This window comes from Vanellus vanellus (genome assembly GCF_965231255.1).
Source record: "Vanellus vanellus genome assembly, contig: HAP1_SCAFFOLD_1503, whole genome shotgun sequence".
Classification (NCBI taxonomy): Eukaryota; Metazoa; Chordata; class Aves; order Charadriiformes; family Charadriidae; genus Vanellus; species Vanellus vanellus.
Window position 1 is genome coordinate 1 of NW_028126971.1, and position 26,611 is coordinate 26,611.

Here is a 26,611-nt window from a genome sequence, read left to right on the forward strand (position 1 = left end):
GGGAGGGAGGGGAAAGGGAGGGGGGGAGGGAGGGGAAAGGGAGGAGGGAGGGGAGAGGGAGGGGGGAGGGAGGGGGGAGGGAGGGGAGAGGGAGGGGGGAGGGGAGGGGAGAGGGAGGGGGGAGGGAGGGGAAAGGGAGGCGGGAGGGAGGGGGAAAGGGAGGGAGGGGAAAGGGAGGGGGGAGGGAGGGGAAAGGGAGGGAGGGGAAAGGGGGGGAGGGGGGAGGGAGGGGAAAGGGAGGGGGGAGGGAGGGGAAAGGGGGGGAGGGGGGACGGAGGGGGGGAGGGGGGACGGAGGGGGAGGAGGGAGGGGAAAGGGGGGGAGGAGGGGGGGACGGGAGGGGGGAAGGAGGGGGGGGAGGAGGGAGGGGAAAGGGAGGGAGGGAAGGGGGAGGAGGGGGGGAAGGGAGGGGGGAAGGAGGGAGGGGAAAGGGGGGGAGGAGGGAGGGGAAAGGGAGGAGGGGGGAAAGGAGGGGGAGGGAGGGGAAAGGGAGGGAAGGGGGGGGGAAGGAAGGGAGGGGAGAGGGAGGGGAAAGGGAGGGAGGGGAAAGGGGGGGAAGGGGGGGGGGAGGGGGGACGGAGAGGGGGGGAGGGGGACGGAGGGGGGAAGGGGGGGGACGGAGGGGGGGAGGGGAGGGGAAAGGGAGGGGGGGAGGGAGGGGAAAGGGGGGGAGGGAGGGAAGGGGGGGGAAAGGGAGGAGGGGGGGGAAAGGAGGGGGGGAGGGAGGGGAAAGGGAGGAAGGAGGGGAAAGGGAGGAGGGGGGAGGGAGGGGAAAGGGAGGGAGGGGAAAGGGAGGGAGGGGAGAGGAGGGAGGGAGGGGAGAGGAAGGAGGGAGGGGAAAGGGAGGGGGAGGGAGGGGAGGAGGGAGGAGGGAGGGGAAAAAGGGGGAGGGGGGGAAGGGGGAGAGGGGAGGGGGGGAGGAAGGAGGGGAAAGGGGGGGAGGGAGGGAAAGGGGGAAGGAGGGGAAAGGGGGGAGGGAGGGGAAAGGGGAGGGAGGGAAGGGGGGGGAGGGGGGAAGGGGAGGAGTGAGGTGGGGAGGGTGGAGGCCGGAGGCCGTAAAGTGGAGGCCGGTAAGTGGAGGCCGGAGGGACGGAAAGTGGAGGCCAGAAAATGGAGGCCGGAAAGTGGAGGCTGGAGGCCAGAAAGTGGAGGCCGGAGGCCAGAAAGTGGAGGCTGGAGGCCAGAAAGTGGAGGCTGGAGGGCGGAAAGTGGAGGCCAGAAAGTAGAGGCCGGAGGCCGGAAAGTGGAGGCCGGAGGCGGGAAAGTGGAGGCCGGAAAGTGGAGGCCGGAAAGTGGAGGCCAGAAAGTGGAGGCCGGAGGCCGGAAAGTGGAGGCCGGAAAGTGGAGGCCGGAAAGTGGAGGCCGGAGGCCGGAAAGTGGAGGCCGGAAAGTGGAGGCCGGAAAGTGGAGGCTGGAAAGTGGAGGCCGGAAAGTGGAGGCCGGAAAGTGGAGGCCAGAAAGTGGAGGCCGGAGGCCGGAAAGTGGAGGCCGGAGGCCGGAAAGTGGAGGCCGGTAAATGGAGGCCGGAGGACGGAAAGTGGAGGCCAGAAAATGGAGGCCGGAAAGTGGAGGCTGGAGGCCAGAAAGTGGAGGCCGGAGGCCAGAAAGTGGAGGCTGGAGGCCAGAAAGTGGAGGCTGGAAGGCGGAAAGTGGAGGCCAGAAAGTAGAGGCCGGAGGCCGGAAAGTGGAGGCCGGAGGCGGGAAAGTGGAGGCCGGAAAGTGGAGGCCGGAAAGTGGAGGCCATAAAGTGGAGGCCGGAGGCCGGAAAGTGGTGGCCGGAAAGTGGAGGCCGGAAAGTGGAGGCTGGAAAGTGGAGGCCGGAAAGTGGAGGCCGGAAAGTGGAGGCCGGAAAGTGGAGGCCGGAGGCCGGAAAGTGGAGGCCGGAAAGGGGAGGCCGGAAAGTTGAGGCCAGAAAGTGGAGGCTGGAGGCCGGAAAGTGGAGGCCAGAAAGTGGAGGCCAGAAAGTGGAGGCCAGAAAGTGGAGGCCGGAGGCCGGAAAGTGGAGGCCGGAAAGTGGAGGCCAGAAAGTGGAGGCCGGAGGCTGGAAAGTGGAGGCCGGAAAGTGGAGGCCGAAAAGTGGAGGCCGGAAAGTGGAGGCCGGAGGCCGGAAAGTGGAGGCCGGAAAGTGGAGGCCAGAAAGTGGAGGCCGGAGGCCGGAAAGTGGAGGCCGGAAAGTGGAGGCCGGAAAGTGGAGGCCAGAAAGTGGAGGCCGGAGGCCGGAAAGTGGAGGCCGGAAAGTGGAGGCCAGAAAGTGGAGGCCGGAGGCTGGAAAGTGGAGGCCGGAAAGTGGAGGCCGAAAAGTGGAGGCCGGAAAGTGGAGGCCGGAGGCCGGAAAGTGGAGGCCGGAAAGTGGAGGCCAGAAAGTGGAGGCCGGAGGCCGGAAAGTGGAGGCCGGAAAGTGGAGGCCGGAAAGTGGAGGCCGGAGGCCGGAAAGTGGAGGCCGGAAAGTGGAGGCCAGAAAGTGGAGGCCGGAGGCCGGAAAGTGGAGGCCGGAAAGTGGAGGCCGAAAAGTGGAGGCCGGAAAGTGGAGGCCGGAGGCCGGAAAGTGGAGGCCGGAAAGTGGAGGCCGGAAAGTGGAGGCCAGAAAGTGGAGGCCGGAGGCCGGAAAGTGGAGGCCGGAAAGTGGAGGCCGGAAAGTGGAGGCCGGAGGCCGGAAAGTGGAGGCCGGAAAGTGGAGGCCAGAAAGTGGAGGCCGGAGGCCGGAAAGTGGAGGCCGGAAAGTGGAGGCCAGAAAGTGGAGGCCGGAGGCTGGAAAGTGGAGGCCGGAAAGTGGAGGCCGGAAAGTGGAGGCCGGAAAGTGGAGGCCGGAGGCCGGAAAGTGGAGGCCGGAAAGTGGAGGCCAGAAAGTGGAGGCCGGAGGCCGGAAAGTGGAGGCCGGAGGCCGGAAAGTGGAGGCCGGAAAGTGGAGGCCAGAAAGTGGAGGCCGGAGGCCGGAAAGTGGAGGCCGGAAATAGAGGCCAGAAAGTGGAGGCCGGAGGCTGGAAAGTGGAGGCCGGAAAGTGGAGGCCGAAAAGTGGAGGCCGGAGGCCGGAAAGTGGAGGCCGGAAAGTGGAGGCCGGAGGCCGGAAAGTGGAGGCCGGAAAGTGGAGGCCGGAGGCCGGAAAGTGGAGGCCAGAAAGTGGAGGCCGGAAAGTGGAGGCCGGCGGCCGGAAAGTGGAGGCCAGAAAGTGGAAAATCCCTAATGTGCATAATTAATTGTTTCATTTGCCTCATGAGGTGCTAATTATTTAATGAGGTAATTGGGTGGGCAATTAGTGTACAGGTGGTCCAGTGCTCAGGCATGTCTGTATATAGGAAAACCCTACAAATAGTAAGTGTGGCATGGAACTGGGAAAGGGCATGCGTACACGCAATCCCATTTACTATATTAACATCTCTTTGAATGCCATGGGGCACGCCCTTTCCTAGTTTGGCTATTTCATGTGTCTAACTTCAGTTATCCTTATGAGTATGCTGTAGTGAAACTGCTACAGCACCTAACACCCACACACTGGGGCTCAAAGGCGCTCTTGTTGCGCACAACCCGTCACAAATGACTCCCAGGTATGCATGTCTCTATTAACGTTCTGAGTCAGATACGCACGAGATCAACACCGCCCAGCCATGTTCCACCATGCACAGCTGCCATCTGCGTGCTCACACACACGCTCCTCCCCTGTGTCATGCATGCCCCTGTACCCGGCCAAATGCACGGCGAAACAAATGTGAGTGGGATGAAAGCAAACGACACTTTAAATCCCAAATGTTGTTGTCCGCACATGTAAGTATTAATCAACCAAAGGACGTTGTGGGCTTGGGACAATGTGCCCCAAGAACTCCAAATCCAGGAGCGTAAGTGACCCTGCCTGCAAAAACCCCAGCCTGTGCCTGACCTCCACCCAAACTTTGGCGATGAATGTCACCTTGCAGAGCAGCCAGGATGGGGGGAAAAAAAACACAGCCAGGGGAAGGAAAAAAAAAACCTGGAATACAAAAACCCCAGCTGGCGGATTTATTTGCCCTACGAGCCTGCAAATCGCTGACTGCTCAGAGCCCCGTCAGGCTGCTCTACACCCCTGCTCTTTCTGCACGCTTCCTGGAAGTTACCTACAACAACTGCATAAAAACCCCAAATGCATTACTACCTTACCTTATCTTACCTCGCAATGTGGTTGTCATTCGCTCCGTTCCCGGCGACGTGCAGAGAGACAGAGACCCTTTAACCATCTACGCTGCCTATGCAATACCGTACGATACATACAAAGATAGAGCCGTGTCATGTGCACACCAGTCTAACAACTTGACGTGCCCTTAGAGCGCCATCGAGATGAAATACGATACAGGGTGATACGATGCAGGTCCATCTCTGACAGCAGTTGAGATAGTTATGGGGTGGTTCGATGCGAGATGGTCTCCGGCGGCGGTCCAGATGACTACGCAGGGGTGCCAACAAAAGGCAAATGCCGATATGAGGCGATACGATGCGTGACGCTCTTGGATGTCGGTAGACACCGATGCAGACCCAGACGAGGCAAATCCAATACAGAGCCAAACAAGGCACTAGGCAGTCAAATACGGAACGCTCCAATAACAAAACCGCAATAGGGGGTGGTACGATGCGAGACCCTCTCAGATGGTGGTCGAGACAATTTCAGGGTAGTACAATGCAAAACCGATACTCAGAAGAACAATACAATACACATTCAAACACACAGTGATCCAATAACAACACACGATACGGGGTGGCACAAAGCCAGATCGTCTCTGCTGGCAGGCAAGATGGTTACGGAGCGTCACAATGCGATACAAAGTAGACTACGCAATATGAGATGGTGTCCGATGTCAGTCTAGACTATTACAAAGGAATACAATGCACAACCACTACAGAGAGGGACAGTGCAATAGGCATTCAAATAGGCAATGATGCAATTATAAAAAAAAAAAAAAAAAAGGAAAATCAGGGTCGTACAATGCAAAACCGTCTCCGATGTCAGTCGAGACCATTACAAAGTTATACAATGTGAGACACGATGCGATACGGAGTGATATGATACAAGATGGTCTCAAATGGCAGTCGACACTGTTACAGAGCTATACAATGCAAAGCCAATACAACACCAAACAAACAACTCAACGTGCACTCCGGTACAGAATGATCCGATACAAAAAAAAAAAACAGTAGGGGGCGGTATGAAGCGAGACGGTCTCACATGGCGGTCGAGATAGTTACGGAGTGGCACGATGTGAGACAAAACGCAATACGGGCCTTTACAGTGTGAAACAGTCTCAGATGGAGGTTGAGACTATTACAGGGCAGTATGATGCAAAACCGATAGAGCCTAATAATGCCGTACCCATTCAAATACAGAACGGTCCGACACAAAACGCAAGATGGGGAGTTACGCTGCGAGACGGTCTCTGAAGGCAGTTGAGACAATTACAGGGCGGTACGATGTGACGCATAACTAAATACATAGCTTTACAAAGCAAAAGAAAAAGTAAGTTCTGCATGGCGAGGCGGTCTCGGATGGCAGTCAAAACTAGAATGCTGCGATACAATGCAACTCTAGAACGACACGTGCCTGAGAAGCTTGGCTTTAGGACCCTACCTCAGAAAGACAGGCGGATGAGATGCCGTAGCACATCTCTATGGAACCGGGAAGTACCAGAGCAGAGCGGTCCTTCCGGGCCACATCGCCTCCCTGAAGGTGACCCTCCAGATACATCCGTGACGCTAGGTGTGCTTGAAGCTCCGATGGCAGGTGGCAGACACGGACCCGTGGCGTGTGCAGAGGCCGCAAGAGTGACCGTGAGATGCTGTAAGACTGTGGGTGAGAACAACTCACGTATGGTCAATGATGCCAGCACAGAAGCCCTACGGTGCCACAATGATGCAAATGCCTTATAGCGGCCCTGCAAGAGAGGCGACAGCTGCCACCCCTGACAGAAAGCGACCGTCAAACTCATCACGGTGGATGCATGAGAAGGCAGGCTTTAAGACCTGAACCTCTTAAAGACACGGGAATGAAACCCCACAAGACTACTCTGTGGAAACGGGAATCTCAACAGAGCCGCATGTGCCGCCTGGCTTGCCGCCGCAAGTGGAGACCGATCGGAAAGATTCGCAACATAATACACGCTGGATGGAAGGATGCTTTAAAGTAGACTATCAAGATGAGAAAGGCTCGACAGGCACGACACTGATGAGGTGATGCTCTCTAGCCACTCTGGAGGGCTAGTGAGATGCCTGCTGATCAAAAAAGAGCTATGGAGACTTCGAGACCGGAGGAAGGTATTACGCAAGATACAGAAGACAGGCCGTGCAAACTACATGATGACAGACACGAGCCGGAACCACCCTGACCAGTGCACACTACCGTCACGCAGAAGAGTAACCCCCTCCCTTTACCTGCCTAAAGGGGACCGCTCGGGGACAGCCCTCTGCCCTACGCTAACTTTAAAACCCATCTCTCCGGTTGCTGACCCTGTCCCCTCCCTCCCCAAACGATCTCCGCCGCGAGTCCCTCCGCTGAGCTTTCAGAGGGCCCGGGCTCCAAAGCCATCCTTGACGAATAAAACCCCGATTGGCAAACGGCGTTAATCTGGCAGGCGATGGATTCTTCTTCAGCGCCTGCAAAAACAAACAAAAAGATGCACACGCAACACTGCCGTTGCGAAGCATCGTGTCGGTCAACATAGACTTTTCCTGTGACAGCCCCCGCCTTGGGCACACCGTGGCGTTCCGCTCACCTGCTCTGCACAGATTCTGGAGTCAGATGCTGGGACCGTCATTGTTTCTGGCACCTAACGGATTCAAGAATTCAAACCGTGGAAAAACAACAAAACAACCAAGTGTAACTGCAGTTACAGAGGCAGCGGTCACATCTTCCCTCTAATACCAGAAACGATGACCCACCTTCTCACGGTACTCTGCTTGGCTGCGTCACCCTGCGGAGCTGGTCCCTCTACGTCTGAAAAAACAACATCAACGATCAGCTGGACGCAGAGAGATAGCTTCATAACCCTAAAGTCTTGTTCCTATTTAGAAACCTCATGTGGAGGCCATCTGGCGGCTCGCCAGAAACACCACCCACAGACTTCAAGCCCCATGCATAGCAGCCTTTGCGTCTTTGAGATGCAGTCTCCGGACCTACTGCTGAATGGCCCTTCCTGCAGAGCTCTGCCCTTCCCCATAAAGCGTTAATGAAAAACCTGTTCTCAAAACCCACTGACGGCCGCTCAGTCCGAAATGACCTTACCGCCTTTGCCTCGACACACCAACATATTAACTGTAAACTCTTACGGCTATCCCACCTACCCCCGACTCTACACCCCTGGGCAGGGTGACTCCGAGCCACACAGACATGCACAGATACTACAAAGAACACTACAAACAATGTGCCTCAAAGATGAGAGAAAACTCTCAGAGAGAAGAATGATGCCGGGATGGAAGTCACTGTCGGGCAAGAAGACCTGTGAGACCGCAACAGTGACGTGAGGAGGCTCTGGGAAACACCCCAAAAAACCAAAACAAAACAAAAACAGAGTCGGACGTCAGGTCCTGTGACGAGAAACGACTCTCAAAACTGAGATGATGTAGGTGCACGAAACCCAGCTTCAACACCTACAAACATAAGGATGAAGGGAACGACACGCGGTCCCTGAAAATGGATGGGTATAGAGCAGAGCTGCTTGTGCAGCCGGGAATGATGCTGCAAAAGCAGAGCGACCGAAGAGTCTTCCCATCAAGACCGATCCACGCTTTAAGCTCATAAGGCAAGAAAAGCAGCGCCCGATTGGCACCATGCTGATGAGTACTGGCAATTGAACCCCACAGGCTGCGCCTGAGGCACGTGTCGTGCTCCTTGTGCAAAGAGCAACGAGGACATTAAGAATTGAGGAAGCTCTACAACACATAAGACATATCACACAGACTATACAACAACAGACACAGGCTGGAACCGCCCTGCCCGGCACATGCTAGCGTTGTGCTGAGGAGTAACCTGCTCCCCCTTTACCTGCCCAAAGGGGACCGCTCCTGGACAGCCCTCTGCCCTACGCTACCTTTAAAACCTGTCCCTGCAATTGCCGACCTCGTCCCCACCTTCCCCCGACCCCACCGCGGTGCCACTCCTTCGACTTATCTTTCAGAGGGCCGGGAGGCTTAATCCATTCGCAACAAGGAAAACCGCAATCCGCCGACAGGATTCACCCTGCTGTCACCAGGCTCCTCTTTGTCACCTTTAAAGAAACACCCAAACCGCACACAACGGTGCCGTCAGTCGGCATCACATCAGTCAACACGGACCTTTACCGCAACACGCCCCTCCTCAGAAGCGCCGCCGCGTTTCTGCTTACCTGCTCCGTGTCAACTCCAAAGTCGAATGCTGCGGCTGCGTGTGAGCCAACACGGGCGGGCCGCAGGAAGAGGCACAAAACCACAGGTGAAGTGCGACGAGTAAGTTTTTTGTCATTACATCGCCAGCCGGGGAATTCCCAAAGGGGGGCCCGGGCAGAGGCACACGAGTGCAGATCCAGGCGCCGATCTGTCTGTGCTCGAGGATCGCCAGATGTGCTCCTTGCACCTGTATATTGGGGATTGTGTGGCCAAAGTTCACTGCCGCGCTTTCCCCTTTCCCACAGGGGGGGGGGCAGGAATCTCAAGCTTGTCCAACACGGTGCTTCCGAGTCTCTCGCAGGCCTGTGTTATCAAAACGCAGATGGTCTGCCTGTCAAGCACACGAGACTAAATAACTATTCGTATGGTATATGTGTTCTTCCACACCCGAGCTCCGAGTCACTTAAGCAGGTTTAGAATCCTCCTTGACATCCTTCTGTTTCTTCTCCCGTGCAGATGGTCATCGTTTGTGGCACCTAGAAGACCGAGAGACTCAAAGTTACCATTGCGCTCGCAAGAAGTCACCGACCCCGTGCACCTCCTCTCAACTACCTGGCTCGCCTCAAACCCTCATCCGCTCCCAAAGGCGGTGCCTGCAAAGTAAAAGGGAGAAACGCTTCACTGAGCTGCCATGTGATACTTTGCTATTAGCTGCTAAAGGGGCCCGTGAGGGCCTCGCCGGCTCAAACCGCTCATCGACTTGTGGCATCGTCCATCTAAGCCTGTGTGCGGCACCTGCAAAAACACAAGCAGAGCAGCACGTGCTGAGATACAGTCTGAAACTTTAGGCTGTGGATAACAACTCCCATCTCCCGCTTTTTTACCTTGACAGCTTTCCGGCCCATCCTCCGTCAGTTTGGGTTGCCGCCCTGGGTCTTGCGCCCCACCTGTAAAACACAAACGGCACGGGTTACTTACAACTTGACCGGCCTGAAAAATGACTGATACTTCAGCCCGCCAATCGCCGGTCACCTGGACAGAGTCAGGCACTGAGTCAGCTCGTCGCTTCAAGGATTCAAATTAAAAAAAAAAAAAAAAAAAAAAAACACACACAAAACCATGACACCATAAATGCTGTCATAGAGCCACCGGTCACATCTTCCCTCTAATGCCGCACATGTCGACCCGCCTTCTTATAGTGCTCCACTCGGCTCTGCTACGTCGTCCTGCACAGCTTGTCCCTCTGCATCTGAAAAACAACATCAAACGAGTCACCTGGATGGGAAGCGATGGCATACTCATTCCGACGGTCACATTCCCATCTACAAGTACTATCTAGACTCCAACTACAGCCTGCCATAAAAAAAAAAAAAAAAAAAACAACCACACACCACACACACAAACCACACACACACACACACACCCCACCCCCTACTCAAAGGGCCATACAAAGCAGCCTCTTTTGTCTTTGAGGTGCAGACTCCTGCACTACTGCTGACCATCATTTCCAACGTGGTGCTGCTCATCTCAAAAACCACTAATGGAAGAGCTGTCCATACAGCCTGCTGATGGCTGCGCGATCCCAGATGACTGTACCACCTTGGCCCCAACAGCCTGGACACAGCAACATGTTAACCATAGATTCTTACACCTATCCCACCTACCCCTGACTCGACACCCCTGGGCAGGGCGGCTCCGAGCCACACAAACACACAGATAGACAGACTGACGCTACACAAAATCCTACAATGTACCTCACAGATGAGAGAAAACTCTCAGCGAGAATGACGACACCTCGACCAAAGACATCATGGAGCAAAATGATGAGCGAGACCATAATGGTGAAGTGAGGGGCCTCGACGGAAACCCCAGAGAATGTGCAGAACGTCACGACCCGTGACAAGAAGTGACTCGCCAAACTGAGATGTACATGCGGAAAACCGGGCTTCAAGACCTAAGAGCATAACGATGCGGGGCAGAAGGCCCGCGCCCTGAAAACGGATGGCCAGAGAGCCGAGCTGCTCACGCAGCTGGGAACCACGCCGCAAGTGAGGACCGTCCAGACACTTCCGTGACACCGCACCTATCGACGATTTAGGCTTCTAATACAAGAGCAGCGCCCGACTGGCGCTATGCCGATGAGTACAGGCGTTCGAGACTCCAGGGATGCCGTCTGAGGCACCGTGCCTTGCTCCTGGAGCGTAAACCCGAAATCGAGATCCGACAAAGGTCTAGTACACCAAAGACAGACCACACCGATGACACCACAGACACAGGCTGGAACCGCCCTGCCCGGCACACGCTACTGTCGGACTGAAGAGTAACCCACTCCCTTTACCTGTCCAAAGGGGACTGCTCCGCGACAGCCCTCTGCCCTACGTTAACTTTAAAAGCCGTCCCTGCGACTTCCCTCCCTCCCCTGAACAGTTTTCACTGACATTTCATCAGCTTTCAAAGAGCGATGGTTCTGAAGCCATCCTCAACAAGAAAAACACCACAGGCAGCCAAGTGGATTGATCCTGCATTCACCCCGTTTCTCTTCATCATCTGCGAAAAAAATAAAAGTTAGTCACGCAACAAAAACACACGTGAATCTACAGACAACGGCGTCATCAGTCGACACACAGTTTTCCTGCGCCATCCCCAGCTGAGATGCGCTGTGGCATTCTGCTCACCTGGTCTCCACTAACGCCAGTCACATGCTGTGGCGCTCATTGTTTGTAGCGCTTAAGAGTCACAAAATTACAATTGCACTTAAATAACTCACCAGCCCCAGGCGCCTCCTCTCAACACAGCTCACCTAAAATTCTCCTCCCATTCCAAATGCAGCCTGCACAGTACCTGCAAATCCAAAGGGAAATGCTTCACTGAGCTACCACAGAATACTTTGCTACGAGACGCCTACCCTGCCCACAACCCCCTCACCTGCTCCTACGGCTCGTCAGCACGCGGCAGCACCCCACCGAGCCTGCGTGCGGCACCTGCAAAAATCCAAGAGATACAGCAAGTGCTGAGACGCTGCCCACAACCGTAGCCCCGGGCCACCGATTCTCATCTCCCGCCCCTTCCACGTGACAACTCGCCGGCGCATCCGCTACCGCTTTGCATCACCGCCTTCACCCTTGCGTGCCACCTGTAAAACCCAAACACCACCAGTCGCTTATCACTTCACTGGCCATACAACACCCAGACAACTAACCGGTACCCAATCACTCATCTTACCTGCACTGAATCAGCCCTGGTGCCTGTATCCCACAGTGCTCCTTGCTTCAAGCTTCCAACTGAAACAGAAAAATACCCTGATGTAGTCATCACAGAGCCACCGCTCACAGCTTCCCTCTAAGAGGCCACACACCTACCCACCTTCTGACAGAGCTCCGCTCGGCTCTCCTACATCGCCCCGCACAGCGCGTCCCCCTGCGCCTGAAAAAACAATATCAAAGAAGTCACCTGGAGGCGGAGAGATAGCTTCATAATGACAAGTGTTCCCATTGACGAGTGTCATCTACAGCCCAACTACAGCCTGCCAGAATCAAAGCCCACTAATCTTAAACTCCACACAAAGCAGCCTCAATACCTTGGAGAGGCAATCTCCGTCGATACTGCTGAACAGACTCTCCCTCATAGCTCTGCTGCGCCCCAAAAAAAGCTGCCCACGCAACCCGCCGATGGCTACTCGATCCCAGGTGACTGTACCACCTTGGCCCCAACAGCCTAGCCAGAACACTGGGTTAAGGACACACTCTTACTGCCATCCCACCTACCCCTGACTCGACACCCCCGGGCAGGGCAGCTCTGAGCCACACAAACACACAGATGGACAGACTGACGCTACACAAAATCCTACAATGTACCTCACAGATGAGAAAAAAAAACCTCTCGCCGAGAATGATGACACCTCGACCAAAGACGTCATCGAGCAAAATGATGAGCGAGACCGTAATGGTGAAGTGAGGGGCCTCAACGGAAACCCCGGAGAACAGGCAGAACGTCACGACCCGTGACAAGAAGTGACTCGCCAAACTGCAAAGATGTACGTGCAGAAAACCAGGCTTCAAGACCTAAGAGCGTAACGATGCGGGGCAGAAGGCCCGCGCCCTGAAAACGGATGGCCAGAGAGCCGAGCTGCTCACGCAGCTGGGAACCACGCCGCAAGTGAGGACCGTCCAGACACTTGCGTGACACCGCACCTATCGACGATTTAGGCTTCTAATACAAGAAGAGCAGCGCCCGACTGGCGCTATGCCGATGAGTACAGGCGTTCGAGACTCCAGGGGTGCCGCCTGAGACACTGTGCCTTGCTCCTGGAGCATAAACCCGAAATCGAGATCCGACAAAGGTCTAATACACCAAAGACAGACCACACCAATGACACCACAGACACAGGCTGGAACCGCCCTGCCCGGCACATGCTAGCGTTGTGCTGAGGAGTAACCTGCTCCCCCTTTACCTGCCCAAAGGGGACCGCTCCTGGACAGCCCTCTGCCCTACGCTACCTTTAAAACCTGTCCCTGCAATTGCCGACCTCGTCCCCACCTTCCCCCGACCCCACCGCGGTGCCACTCCTTCGACTTATCTTTCAGAGGGCCGGGAGGCTTAATCCATTCGCAACAAGGAAAACCGCAATCCGCCGACAGGATTCACCCTGCTGTCACCAGGCTCCTCTTTGTCACCTTTAAAGAAACACCCAAACCGCACACAACGGTGCCGTCAGTCGGCATCACATCAGTCAACACGGACCTTTACCGCAACACGCCCCTCCTCAGAAGCGCCGCCGCGTTTCTGCTTACCTGCTCCGTGTCAACTCCAAAGTCGAATGCTGCGGCTGCTTGTGAGCCAACACGGGCGGGCCGCAGGAAGAGGCACAAAACCACAGGTGAAGTGCGACGAGTAAGTTTTTTGTCATTACATCGCCAGCCGGGGAATTCCCAAAGGGGGGCCCGGGCAGAGGCACACGAGCGCAGATCCAGGCGCCGATCTGTCTGTGCTCGAGGATCGCCAGATGTGCTCCTTGCACCTGTATATTGGGGATTGTGTGGCCAAAGTTCACTGCCGCGCTTTCCCCTTTCCCACAGGGGGGGGGGCAGGAATCTCAAGCTTGTCCAACACGGTGCTTCCGAGTCTCTCGCAGGCCTGTGTTATCAAAACGCAGATGGTCTGCCTGTCAAGCACACGAGACTAAATAACTATTCGTATGGTATATGTGTTCTTCCACACCCGAGCTCCGAGTCACTTAAGCAGGTTTAGAATCCTCCTTGACATCCTTCTGTTTCTTCTCCCGTGCAGATGGTCATCGTTTGTGGCACCTAGAAGACCGAGAGACTCAAAGTTACCATTGCGCTCGCAAGAAGTCACCGACCCCGTGCACCTCCTCTCAACTACCTGGCTCGCCTCAAACCCTCATCCGCTCCCAAAGGCGGTGCCTGCAAAGTAAAAGGGAGAAACGCTTCACTGAGCTGCCATGTGATACTTTGCTATTAGCTGCTAAAGGGGCCCGTGAGGGCCTCGCCGGCTCAAACCGCTCATCGACTTGTGGCATCGTCCATCTAAGCCTGTGTGCGGCACCTGCAAAAACACAAGCAGAGCAGCACGTGCTGAGATACAGTCTGAAACTTTAGGCTGTGGATAACAACTCCCATCTCCCGCTTTTTTACCTTGACAGCTTTCCGGCCCATCCTCCGTCAGTTTGGGTTGCCGCCCTGGGTCTTGCGCCCCACCTGTAAAACACAAACGGCACGGGTTACTTACAACTTGACCGGCCTGAAAAATGACTGATACTTCAGCCCGCCAATCGCCGGTCACCTGGACAGAGTCAGGCACTGAGTCAGCTCGTCGCTTCAAGGATTCAAATTAAAAAAAAAAAAAAAAAAAAAAAAAAACACACAAAACCATGACACCATAAATGCTGTCATAGAGCCACCGGTCACATCTTCCCTCTAATGCCGCACATGTCGACCCGCCTTCTTATAGTGCTCCACTCGGCTCTGCTACGTCGTCCTGCACAGCTTGTCCCTCTGCATCTGAAAAACAACATCAAACGAGTCACCTGGATGGGAAGCGATGGCATACTCATTCCGACGGTCACATTCCCATCTACAAGTACTATCTAGACTCCAACTACAGCCTGCCATAAAAAAAAAAAAAAAAACACAACCACACACCACACACACAAACCACACACACACACACACACACCCCCACCCCCTACTCAAAGGGCCATACAAAGCAGCCTCTTTTGTCTTTGAGGTGCAGACTCCTGCACTACTGCTGACCATCATTTCCAACGTGGTGCTGCTCATCTCAAAAACCACTAATGGAAGAGCTGTCCATACAGCCTGCTGATGGCTGCGCGATCTCAGATGACTGTACCACCTTGGCCCCAACAGCCTGGACACAGCAACATGTTAACCATAGATTCTTACACCTATCCCACCTACCCCTGACTCGACACCCCTGGGCAGGGCGGCTCCGAGCCACACAAACACACAGATAGACAGACTGACGCTACACAAAATCCTACAATGTACCTCACAGATGAGAGAAAACTCTCAGCGAGAATGACGACACCTCGACCAAAGACATCATGGAGCAAAATGATGAGCGAGACCATAATGGTGAAGTGAGGGGCCTCGACGGAAACCCCAGAGAATGTGCAGAACGTCACGACCCGTGACAAGAAGTGACTCGCCAAACTGAGATGTACATGCGGAAAACCGGGCTTCAAGACCTAAGAGCATAACGATGCGGGGCAGAAGGCCCGCGCCCTGAAAACGGATGGCCAGAGAGCCGAGCTGCTCACGCAGCTGGGAACCACGCCGCAAGTGAGGACCGTCCAGACACTTCCGTGACACCGCACCTATCGACGATTTAGGCTTCTAATACAAGAGCAGCGCCCGACTGGCGCTATGCCGATGAGTACAGGCGTTCGAGACTCCAGGGATGCCGTCTGAGGCACCGTGCCTTGCTCCTGGAGCGTAAACCCGAAATCGAGATCCGACAAAGGTCTAGTACACCAAAGACAGACCACACCGATGACACCACAGACACAGGCTGGAACCGCCCTGCCCGGCACACGCTACTGTCGGACTGAAGAGTAACCCACTCCCTTTACCTGTCCAAAGGGGACTGCTCCGCGACAGCCCTCTGCCCTACGTTAACTTTAAAAGCCGTCCCTGCGACTTCCCTCCCTCCCCTGAACAGTTTTCACTGACATTTCATCAGCTTTCAAAGAGCGATGGTTCTGAAGCCATCCTCAACAAGAAAAACACCACAGGCAGCCAAGTGGATTGATCCTGCATTCACCCCGTTTCTCTTCATCATCTGCGAAAAAAATAAAAGTTAGTCACGCAACAAAAACACACGTGAATCTACAGACAACGGCGTCATCAGTCGACACACAGTTTTCCTGCGCCATCCCCAGCTGAGATGCGCTGTGGCATTCTGCTCACCTGGTCTCCACTAACGCCAGTCACATGCTGTGGCGCTCATTGTTTGTAGCGCTTAAGAGTCACAAAATTACAATTGCACTTAAATAACTCACCAGCCCCAGGCGCCTCCTCTCAACACAGCTCACCTAAAATTCTCCTCCCATTCCAAATGCAGCCTGCACAGTACCTGCAAATCCAAAGGGAAATGCTTCACTGAGCTACCACAGAATACTTTGCTACGAGACGCCTACCCTGCCCACAACCCCCTCACCTGCTCCTACGGCTCGTCAGCACGCGGCAGCACCCCACCGAGCCTGCGTGCGGCACCTGCAAAAATCCAAGAGATACAGCAAGTGCTGAGACGCTGCCCACAACCGTAGCCCCGGGCCACCGATTCTCATCTCCCGCCCCTTCCACGTGACAACTCGCCGGCGCATCCGCTACCGCTTTGCATCACCGCCTTCACCCTTGCGTGCCACCTGTAAAACCCAAACACCACCAGTCGCTTATCACTTCACTGGCCATACAACACCCAGACAACTAACCGGTACCCAATCACTCATCTTACCTGCACTGAATCAGCCCTGGTGCCTGTATCCCACAGTGCTCCTTGCTTCAAGCTTCCAACTGAAACAGAAAAATACCCTGATGTAGTCATCACAGAGCCACCGCTCACAGCTTCCCTCTAAGAGGCCACACACCTACCCACCTTCTGACAGAGCTCCGCTCGGCTCTCCTACATCGCCCCGCACAGCGCGTCCCCCTGCGCCTGAAAAAACAATATCAAAGAAGTCACCTGGAGGCGGAGAGATAGCTTCATAATGACAAGTGTTCCCATTGACGAGTGTCATCTACAGCCCAACTACAGCCTGCCAGAATCAAAGCCCACTAATCTTAAACTCCACACAAAGCAGCCTCAATACCTTGGAGAGGCAATCTCCGTCGATACTGCTGAACAGACTCTCCCTCATAGCTCTGCTGCGCCCCAAAAAAAGCTGCCCACGCAACCCGCCGATGGCTACTCGATCCCAGGTGACTGTACCACCTTGGCCCCAACAGCCTAGCCAGAACACTGGGTTAAGGACACACTCTTACTGCCATCCCACCTACCCCTGACTCGACACCCCCGGGCAGGGCAGCTCTGAGCCACACAAACACACAGATGGACAGACTGACGCTACACAAAATCCTACAATGTACCTCACAGATGAGAAAAAAAAAACCTCTCGCCGAGAATGATGACACCTCGACCAAAGACGTCATCGAGCAAAATGATGAGCGAGACCGTAATGGTGAAGTGAGGGGCCTCAACGGAAACCCCGGAGAACAGGCAGAACGTCACGACCCGTGACAAGAAGTGACTCGCCAAACTGCGAAGATGTACGTGCAGAAAACCAGGCTTCAAGACCTAAGAGCGTAACGATGCGGGGCAGAAGGCCCGCGCCCTGAAAACGGATGGCCAGAGAGCCGAGCTGCTCACGCAGCTGGGAACCACGCCGCAAGTGAGGACCGTCCAGACACTTCCGTGACACCGCACCTATCGACGATTTAGGCTTCTAATACAAGAAGAGCAGCGCCCGACTGGCGCTATGCCGATGAGTACAGGCGTTCGAGACTCCAGGGGTGCCGCCTGAGACACTGTGCCTTGCTCCTGGAGCATAAACCCGAAATCGAGATCCGACAAAGGTCTAATACACCAAAGACAGACCACACCGATGACACCACAGACACAGGCTGGAACCGCCCTGCCCGGCACATGCTAGCGTTGTGCTGAGGAGTAACCTGCTCCCCCTTTACCTGCCCAAAGGGGACCGCTCCTGGACAGCCCTCTGCCCTACGCTACCTTTAAAACCTGTCCCTGCAATTGCCGACCTCGTCCCCACCTTCCCCCGACCCCACCGCGGTGCCGCTCCCTCGACTTATCTTTCAGAGGGCCGGGAGGCTTAATCCATTCGCAACAAGGAAAACCGCAATCCGCCGACAGGATTCACCCTGCTGTCACCAGGCTCCTCTTTGTCACCTTTAAAGAAACACCCAAACCGCACACAACGGTGCCGTCAGTCGGCATCACATCAGTCAACACGGACCTTTACCGCAACACGCCCCTCCTCAGAAGCGCCGCCGCGTTTCTGCTTACCTGCTCCGTGTCAACTCCAAAGTCGAATGCTGCGGCTGCGTGTGAGCCAACACGGGCGGGCCGCAGGAAGAGGCACAAAACCACAGGTGAAGTGCGACGAGTAAGTTTTTTGTCATTACATCGCCAGCCGGGGAATTCCCAAAGGGGGGCCCGGGCAGAGGCACACGAGTGCAGATCCAGGCGCCGATCTGTCTGTGCTCGAGGATCGCCAGATGTGCTCCTTGCACCTGTATATTGGGGATTGTGTGGCCAAAGTTCACTGCCGCGCTTTCCCCTTTCCCACAGGGGGGGGCAGGAATCTCAAGCTTGTCCAACACGGTGCTTCCGAGTCTCTCGCAGGCCTGTGTTATCAAAACGCAGATGGTCTGCCTGTCAAGCACACGAGACTAAATAACTATTCGTATGGTATATGTGTTCTTCCACACCCGAGCTCCGAGTCACTTAAGCAGGTTTAGAATCCTCCTTGACATCCTTCTGTTTCTTCTCCCGTGCAGATGGTCATCGTTTGTGGCACCTAAAAGACCGAGAGACTCAAAATTACCATTGCGCTCGCAAGAAGTCACCGACCCCGTGCACCTCCTCTCAACTACCTGGCTCGCCTCAAACCCTCATCCGCTCCCAAAGGCGGTGCCTGCAAAGTAAAAGGGAGAAACGCTTCACTGCGCTGACACATGATACTTTGCTATTAGCTGCTAAAGGGGCCCGCGAGGGCCTCGCCGGCTCAAACCGCTCATCGACTTGTGGCATCGTCCATCTAAGCCTGTGTGCGGCACCTGCAAAAACACAAGCAGAGCAGCACGTGCTGAGATACAGTCTGAAACTTTAGGCTGTGGATAACAACTCCCATCTCCCGCTTCTTTACCTTGACAGCTTTCCGGCCCATCCTCCGTCAGTTTGGGTTGCCGCCCTGGGTCTTGCGCCCCACCTGTAAAACAAACGGCACGGGCTACTTACAACTTGACCGGCCTGAAAAACGACTGATACTTCAGCCCGCCAATCGCCGGTCACCTGGACAGAGTCAGGCACTGAGTCAGCTCGTCGCTTCAAGGATTCAAATTGAAAGAAAAAAAAAAAAAAACATGATACCATAAATGCTGTCATAGAGCCACCTACCGTCGGGCTGAAGAGTAACCCGCTCCCTTTTCCTGCCTAAAGGGGATTGCTCCGCAACAGCCCTCCACCCTACACTAACTTTACAAATCCTTTCCCACAATTGTCTCCCTTGTCCCCTCTCCTGTGCCTGTTCTTCAACTCATCTTTCAAAGGGCCGGGCGTCCAAATCCATCCTTGACTTAACACGCAAAAAACAGCTAGCTGGTATGTTCCTGCAGTCACCGGGTCCATCATCTGCAAAATAAAGAAATAAAAAACCCCACCAAATCCAGAGTCATAAGCAACAATTAATTACAGCACCTAAGACACCAAAGAATCACAAAATTACCATTGCGCTTGCATAAAGTCACCGGTCACATGCTCCTCCTCAATACTACCCGGCCCACCTCAAATGCAGGAGACCGCAATGGAACAGACCTCATCGACACCCAAATCTAACTGCAAAACATCTGAGAAAGTCTGATGAACCTGCCTCCCTTTCCCCTGTACCAAAGCTTCAGAACCCCTTTCTCTTCTCCTGAACTGACAGGGAAGGAACCCCGCTTCTTCCAGACAACTCCTGCCCTGTATGAGAGCCTCTGAACCCCCTCTTGTCAGCTGCCCCTCGGGGGCTGCTCTTCCGAGCCGTGCCCTGCAGGCAGCTCCTGCCTTCCCACGGACTCCGGGCTGCCTTACAGACCCACAAAGCCAGTGAAAACCACTATACCTTAAATCTCTGCTACTGTCTTGAGAAATGCTAACACTTCATATACGGATGTATAGAAGATGCTCACCCTAGCGCCCGCTAAATAATCTTATCGTTGCTCCTATTAAGAAAATTTATATTAACAACTTACGCTGTATGTAACAAAACCGGTGAGAAAAACCCACAGAGTTCCATCTCCAATTAAGTCAGAAATTCCCGGAAAATGCAGGGTACCTGGAAAAAAAAGAAATACATACTATTAAACCATCTTACCATCCCTGAATGCTCAATACAAAACTACTAACCTAAAAAAAAAAAAAAAGGAAAAAAAAGAACACATTTATTTTCTATTAAATACGCTGCTGAACGTTAACTGGTCTGGAAGGTCTTTCCTAGAACTTATGAGTTCTCCTTCTCTAAAGGTGAACGCGCACCAGCCCGAACAGCTGAGCCAGCTCCAAAACTACATTTGACCACAGGATCGGCAAAAGACCTACACTGGAGACACCCAACTGCAGAATGAACTCACTCACCTGAGGCTGTGGCTCATATACCCCAGGCCCCGCCTTCCGCCCTTCCCACAACCCCCCGGGAAGGGGTGGGATGGACCAGCAGAAGACATAAAGGCCGCCACAGCGGTAGCAGCTCCTTTTCTCGTCAGCCTTGAGTTTACAGCACGTGAGGGACTGAACAGGGAAAGTGGCGTTTACAAGAAAGGCCGATATCTGCTTTTCTACTGTGACTGAAGCGATGGCGTCAGCAATGTGACTGGGTAAGTAATTCAACTTAATGTTCCATTGCGTAGATAGAAAGAATTAGAAATCATACTAAGCCCTAAAAGACACTAGTTTACTAAATGTAAAGCTGATATTATCATCAAAATTTATGTGCTTTAGTTTCCTTTCAAACAAAATACAGAGCTACGGGGTCATGCTTTACTTTTAGCGGGACCGTGCGTACTACCTACCTTCTGCCCGAATTATGTTCTGGATAGGATTGAACGACAAAGCGGAACTAGATCCCGTGAGAAAACCTTCCCAAAAATATCTCCGCTTGTAACGTACGTTATTTACTGTAAAGTGCTGACAATTTACAGCCCTACGTGATCTCTCCTTGACCGATACCGTTAACAGAACTAGATGAGTCCAAAAGGACAGAAAGCACCAAAACACATGGAAATTCAATAAAAGTATCAGAAATGGTATGAAGCATTCTAAGTAACACCTGAGTACGTAGAACAAAAATAAATTGCAAAAGACAACAAAAACCACCACGGGAAGTATGTCTATAAAAATAGATGAGGGCTTTCTAAGAGGAGATCTGAGCTGACGATAGGCATCTTTAGGGTACCGGATATGATATAGAAACATACTATAAGACAGACACCAAACAGGTGGCTCTGGAGCATACAGATGGTTTCGGAAAAAGTTCTATCAGAACAGGAGACATGGTCAGAGTAATTAGAAAGGTCCCAAAGGGGCCAGAGAGACCAAAGGAGATGGGGAGATGCGACAAGCTCAAAAGGGAATTGAGCAAAATACAGATGTCCTCGGGGACCTGGGGACTGACTGGAGGGTGACCAGGGGTGACAGGACAAAAAGACAGACCAGAGTAAGAGATGGGGACTCGGGAAGCGTTCTGAGGGGGAAAGTGGGGTGTGGAGTGCCCTCGGGAGCTAAAATGGGACTCCGGGACGTAGCGGTTGTGTCACAAGAGCTCGGTGCAGGCAGCGGAGGAGTCCCAAGGGGCCTGAGAGCTCAAAGAAGCCTCAAAAATAAGGATGAGGAACTCCAAAGGGGATTTCGACAAAGTACAGATATTGTCAGGGCGCTGGGGGCAGAATGAAGGCATCTTAAATTGCAAATAGTAAGCTAAGGGCGCTCTGAGGCGCACAAAAAAATACTACCAAAAGGAAGCTGAAGTGCTTTAAGAGCACTGTGGAGTACGAGAAAGGACTCGGAACGCATGGCTATAGAGAGTAGAGGCATTAGGAGGGGGCAGAGTAAGAAAATAAGGCTCGGAGCCACGGCGGATGCCTCGGACTTCCAGGAGGGCATCTGGGCAAATCACAGATGAATGAGTGAGAGAAGCACCTAATGGTGATACCCTCAATAGCAGAGAGAAAAATAAAGGAGCGTTGAACGGCAAAGAAAAAACAGAGGCTCTGACGGACCGAAAGAAAGGGAGATTAAGTGCTATGAGGTGCTGGGGAGATCGAGGAGCATCTCGGGAAGCGTCTTGACGGTGAGGAGAGGGGTTTCTATGGGGGCTGAGGGACCAAAGAAGGCTTGGGGATGACGAGGAGGAACTCTGGTGATCCTCTGAGTGGAGTACACATGGTCTCGGGTCGCAGGAGACTGAACGCAGCAATCCTAGGTAGTGTAGAAGAACAAATGAGTGCTCTACGGCTCAACGATGGCCCCACCTAAAGAGCTACAAGATGGGTGTGGAGCACAGGGAAAGTGTCGGAAGTCGGAGGGACAGAAAAATGACTGGGAACACGATGATTGAATTTCAACAGAGTAACCGTATCATTGGAGGGCCAGGGAACTAATAGAGGCACAGCTCGAGGGAAGAGAGGACGGAAGGACTGGGCTGGGTCTTGAAGAACGGTCTGGAAACACCTGCCCACCGGAGTCGCGAGGTTCAGACCGGAACCCCTTGCTTTCTAAACTCCTCAGAAAGGAGTCTAGGTGGAACCGGCCTTAGCTTCTGACGGTAAATAAAGAGTTCGTACCCCAGGTCCTGTCACAAAGTTGATTTATTAACAGCTTGAGCTGGGGGCCTCCAAAGAGGGACACAGTGGGTTCTTTTCCTGTGCTTTTTAAAGCCTCACATTCTATTGCGTAAGCTATTCATGCACATGTTCACGTGACGAGCGTGGCTCTTGACCGATCAAATTGTTCAACGGTCACGTGTCCTCTTTGATGACTGGAGTTTTAATGCAGGTGATTTTACCTTCTTACACAGTTTCAGGATCTCTCTGTCTCATCTGTCGATGCATGTCATCTGTCTTCTGATGATTCTGAGCAGAACGGTCCCTTTTTTCATTTCAAAGCATTATAGTTTCCCCTTGACCGTAACAGTCGTTCTAATTCATAATGTTAAGTATACGATCTTCATTATTATTACTTATACAAGTTCATTAAGTTAGGTTACAATGTATCAAAGTCATGCAAAACTACTAGCTGTTCTTGCACTAAGAAGGAGTTCCGCCAAAGTTTGCTATGTTGCTAAGTTACATCTTGCGGTCTAAGGCTTTGCCGATCTAGCTAGATACACTAGTGAGAACTTCGGTTTCTCACTCTGGGTCGCAGATACGGACTCAGGAACTCTTCCAAGGGAACAAGAGGGGTGTGACACCTGTGATAAAGCTAAAGGTGTGCTAAGGGCAACCTTGAAAGCATCCATAGGGGTTGCGACATGGTGAGAAGGGTCCTGAATGGTCCAGAGAGACCAAAGAAGACTCAGGGGCATGAGGAGGGAGTCCGGAGAGGCTGGGGACCAAAGGGAAGCACACCAGATGGCAGAGAGGACGATAAGAGAACTCTGAGGCACAAACAAAGAGAGGACAGGTGTCTGAGGGAAAGAGCTCAGGCAGAAAATTTGATCAAGGATTGAGTAAATAAGAAAGAAAATCAAAAAATAGCGATGGCAATCTCAAAAGAAAATTTAAAAAGAGAGGGCACTAAGGAAAGGCAAGAAATAATTAAAAATAGAGACAGCAAAGGAGATAAATGTTGACAGAAAGTCTTCAGAACATCCGTGATTAAAGAATCAAGGAAAAACTTAGAAAATAGTAATGGCAAACTAAAATGCAGGAGTAGGAAGAAAATTTAAAAAGCAATAGCACAAAGGAAGGCAATTTTTAAAGGATGGCAAAGAGACTAAAAGTAGGCATAGCAAGAACATTAAAAAAGCAATAGGCAACAGGGGAAGTAAAGACAAAGATTAACGGCAAACTAAAACAGATGTAAAAGAGAATTTTAAAAGCGATGGCACTAAGGAAAGACGAGAAAATTAAAAAAGATAAGCAATAAAGACAAACGGGATAAAAGTAGAAAATTTAACAAGAGACGCATATTAGGGAAACAGGCAAAAAAAACAGAAACTATGAACAGCTAACTGAATCAGACACATAGAATGAAGATTTTAAAAAATGTCAGCATTAATGAAAGAAGAAAAAAGTTTAAAATAAACACAGAAAACGAGATAAAAGCAGATAGAAAGAACAAGTTAAAAGCAAGAGCAATTAGACAAAGAAATATATAAAAAAGAAAATATAGGGACAGCAAACTAAATAAAAATCTTTAAAAGCAACAGGGTACATGACCAGCACAGAACACTTAATAAATGAGTATTGGCAACTTCATAAAAGTAAACATAGAAAGAGATATGGCAACAGGGTAAGAGGCAGACAGGAAAACATTACAAAATGGGGATAGCTAACTGAATAAAAGTTCACCTAGTGATAAAATTTAAAAAGCAAACAGATTAAGAAACAGGAGAGGGAGAGAAAATACAGCAGACAAGCTTATAGGTCAAGATAAAGACAAAGAGATTACTTACCAATTACTGTCACAGACAAACCAGGCACAACTTGGGGAAATTAAGTCATTGTTCCTCAAATAATGCAAATAAGAACAAATCCAAAAAACACCTTCCTGCCACCCCTCCCTCTTTTCCTGGGCGCCTCTTCTCTCCTGACTTCTCTACATCCCACCCCTGACCAACGCAGGGGGACATGGCATGGGGGTTGCGGCTCCTTCCTCCTCAGGCTCTTTCTGCTGCACTGTGGTGTCCCTCCCACGGGGCCACAGGTCCTGCCAGGAGCCTGCTCCAGCACAGGCTCTCGGCTTCCTTCAGGCACAGCTACCTGCTCCGGCCTCGAGTCCTCTACGCGCCGCAGGGGCATGTCAGCTCCACCCTGGACCTCCCTGGACTGCAGGGGGACAGCCTGCCTCACCATGGTCTTCACCACAGGCTGCAGGAGAATCTCTGCTCTGCTTCCTACCAGCGCTGCCGATGGGCTCAGCTTTAACCAGCAGCACATCCGTTGCAGAGTGGGAACTGGCTGTGCCCAACATGGGACCAACAGGCGGTGTCTTCTCACAGAACCCACCCCTGCAGCAACCGCCCCAGCTAACGACACCTCGCATGGTAAACCCAATACAACAGCGATGGGCTACAGGCCAGGAAGGAGGAAGCAACAGGGAACCACGCTGACAGAGATGAAAAAAAAAAACAACCAAACAAGAGCAATGGGCCACAAGGCAGAGAAGGAGGAACTAAAAAAGGGGACAGTGAGGTAGACAGAGATAAACTGAAACATACCAAAAAACCTTGATGAGCTGAAGGGGAGAGACAGAGCAATTAAAGAATGGGATGGGGAGCCAGGCAGAGAGAGAACGATGAAGGTAAAAATGGACTGTGGGACACATCTTTTTATATTCTAAAATCCTTTATGTAATAGAGGAGGTTTTTTGTAGAGTAGATTTGTATTTTGAACACCTTCGCTATACACAAACAAATAGTCCTATGTCAATAGATAGTAAAATGAGAGGGTTTTCTCTATTTCAATGGCTCCCAGAGATACAACAGCGATGGGCTACAGGCCAGGAAGGAGGAAGCAACAGGGAACCACGCTGACAGAGATGAAAAAAAAAGAAAAAAACAAACCAACAAAAACCACAACCAAAAAAGAGCGATAGGCCACAGGGCAGAGAAGGAGGAATTAAAAAAGGGGACAGTGAGGTGGACAGAGATAAACTGAGACATACCAAAAAATCTTGATGAGCTGAAGGGGAGAGACAGAGCAATTAAAGAATAGCGACAGGGAGCCAGGCAGATAGACAACAATAAAGGCAGAAATGGACTGTGGGACACATCTTTTTATATTCTAAAATCCTTTATATAATAGAGTAGATAAAGATTTTTATTTTGAACTCCTTCTATAAATATATGAATATTATGTTTCAATATATTAAAAAATGAGAGATTTTTCTCTATTTCAATGCCTCACGCCCATATTTACAGGTTTTATTTTTTAATCCCCCCAAGAATTGTCTGGCATTTTGGGGCTGTGACGCCCCTGTCCCCCAGGCACCTGCTCCTCCCACGCATCATCACCCTCCTGGTGACATTTGGGTGCTCTTATTATTTTCCCCCAAAAAGGCACAAAGCCAAAAGGCACCCAGAGCTGGCCCCTTCCCCTCGGGGCGCTCAACTACCAGCAGGCAAACCTGACGGGGGGGGGGGGGGGGGGAGCATCTATTGAGCGTCGCCAGACCCAGACAACCAGACACCTGAAAAACAAAAATCCCCAATTATATTTCAGCAGATTAACAAAGAGCACAGAAGAGAGCAGAGGAATTCCCTCACACTGAGGGACAGGACAGCAGCTGAGCTACAGGAGGACTCCAGGGAAACAGCTCAGCACGAAATGCAGCGCGGCCTTTGAAAGCCAGAGCAACGGGGACTCTTCCAGTCAGTATTAAGACTGGTGCCATTCTGAACACATTCTGAGCTTGACAGTAAACCCTAGCCGGACAGGTGAAGCACTGACACCGCAGGAGCACAGCAGCGGAAAGAGCTCCCTCGGCATAGGCTGGGGAAGGGGAAGGCTGAACCAGCAGAAGGCACAAAGGCAGCCAGAGAAGCAGCAGGGAGTTTCCTCACTCACCTTCAACTTACAGCATGTAGAGCACCGAACGTGATTTTTCCTTCTGGGAGCTCGGACTCGCCTCCAGCGATTATCACACCACTCGTGTTCATGTTATCTCGCCCTGGTGTTGTGGAGAAACATTTCCACAGCGGTCGCTTTATTTTTCTAATGTTTAGATACTTCTGATGTAAATTATTAACCATTTTCTGCAGTTTTGGAAGCGTGCTGTCATATAACGCCTGATTTCCGGACAATTGCCGGGCACTCC

General features: G+C 52.6%; 3 long non-coding RNA genes across 3 annotated transcripts; all 3 read right to left on the reverse strand.

Moving 5' to 3' along the window:
- Positions 1–6,476: 6,476 nt before the first annotated feature.
- LOC309685593 lies at positions 6,477–6,961 on the reverse strand. The gene is made up of 3 exons (XR_014270473.1): positions 6,896–6,961; positions 6,730–6,783; positions 6,477–6,610 (listed from the first exon to the last, which is right to left on the reverse strand). It is a non-coding gene; the product is annotated as an uncharacterized lncRNA (long non-coding RNA).
- A 2,126-nt stretch (positions 6,962–9,087) lies between these two features.
- On the reverse strand, positions 9,088–10,866 carry LOC309685595. Its single transcript, XR_014270475.1, has 4 exons — positions 10,756–10,866; positions 9,444–9,566; positions 9,202–9,264; positions 9,088–9,112 (listed from the first exon to the last, which is right to left on the reverse strand). It is a non-coding gene; the product is annotated as an uncharacterized lncRNA (long non-coding RNA).
- Positions 10,867–13,857: 2,991 nt separating this feature from the next.
- On the reverse strand, positions 13,858–15,639 carry LOC309685594. The gene is made up of 4 exons (XR_014270474.1): positions 15,529–15,639; positions 14,215–14,337; positions 13,972–14,034; positions 13,858–13,882 (listed from the first exon to the last, which is right to left on the reverse strand). It is a non-coding gene; the product is annotated as an uncharacterized lncRNA (long non-coding RNA).
- Positions 15,640–26,611: the final 10,972 nt, after the last annotated feature.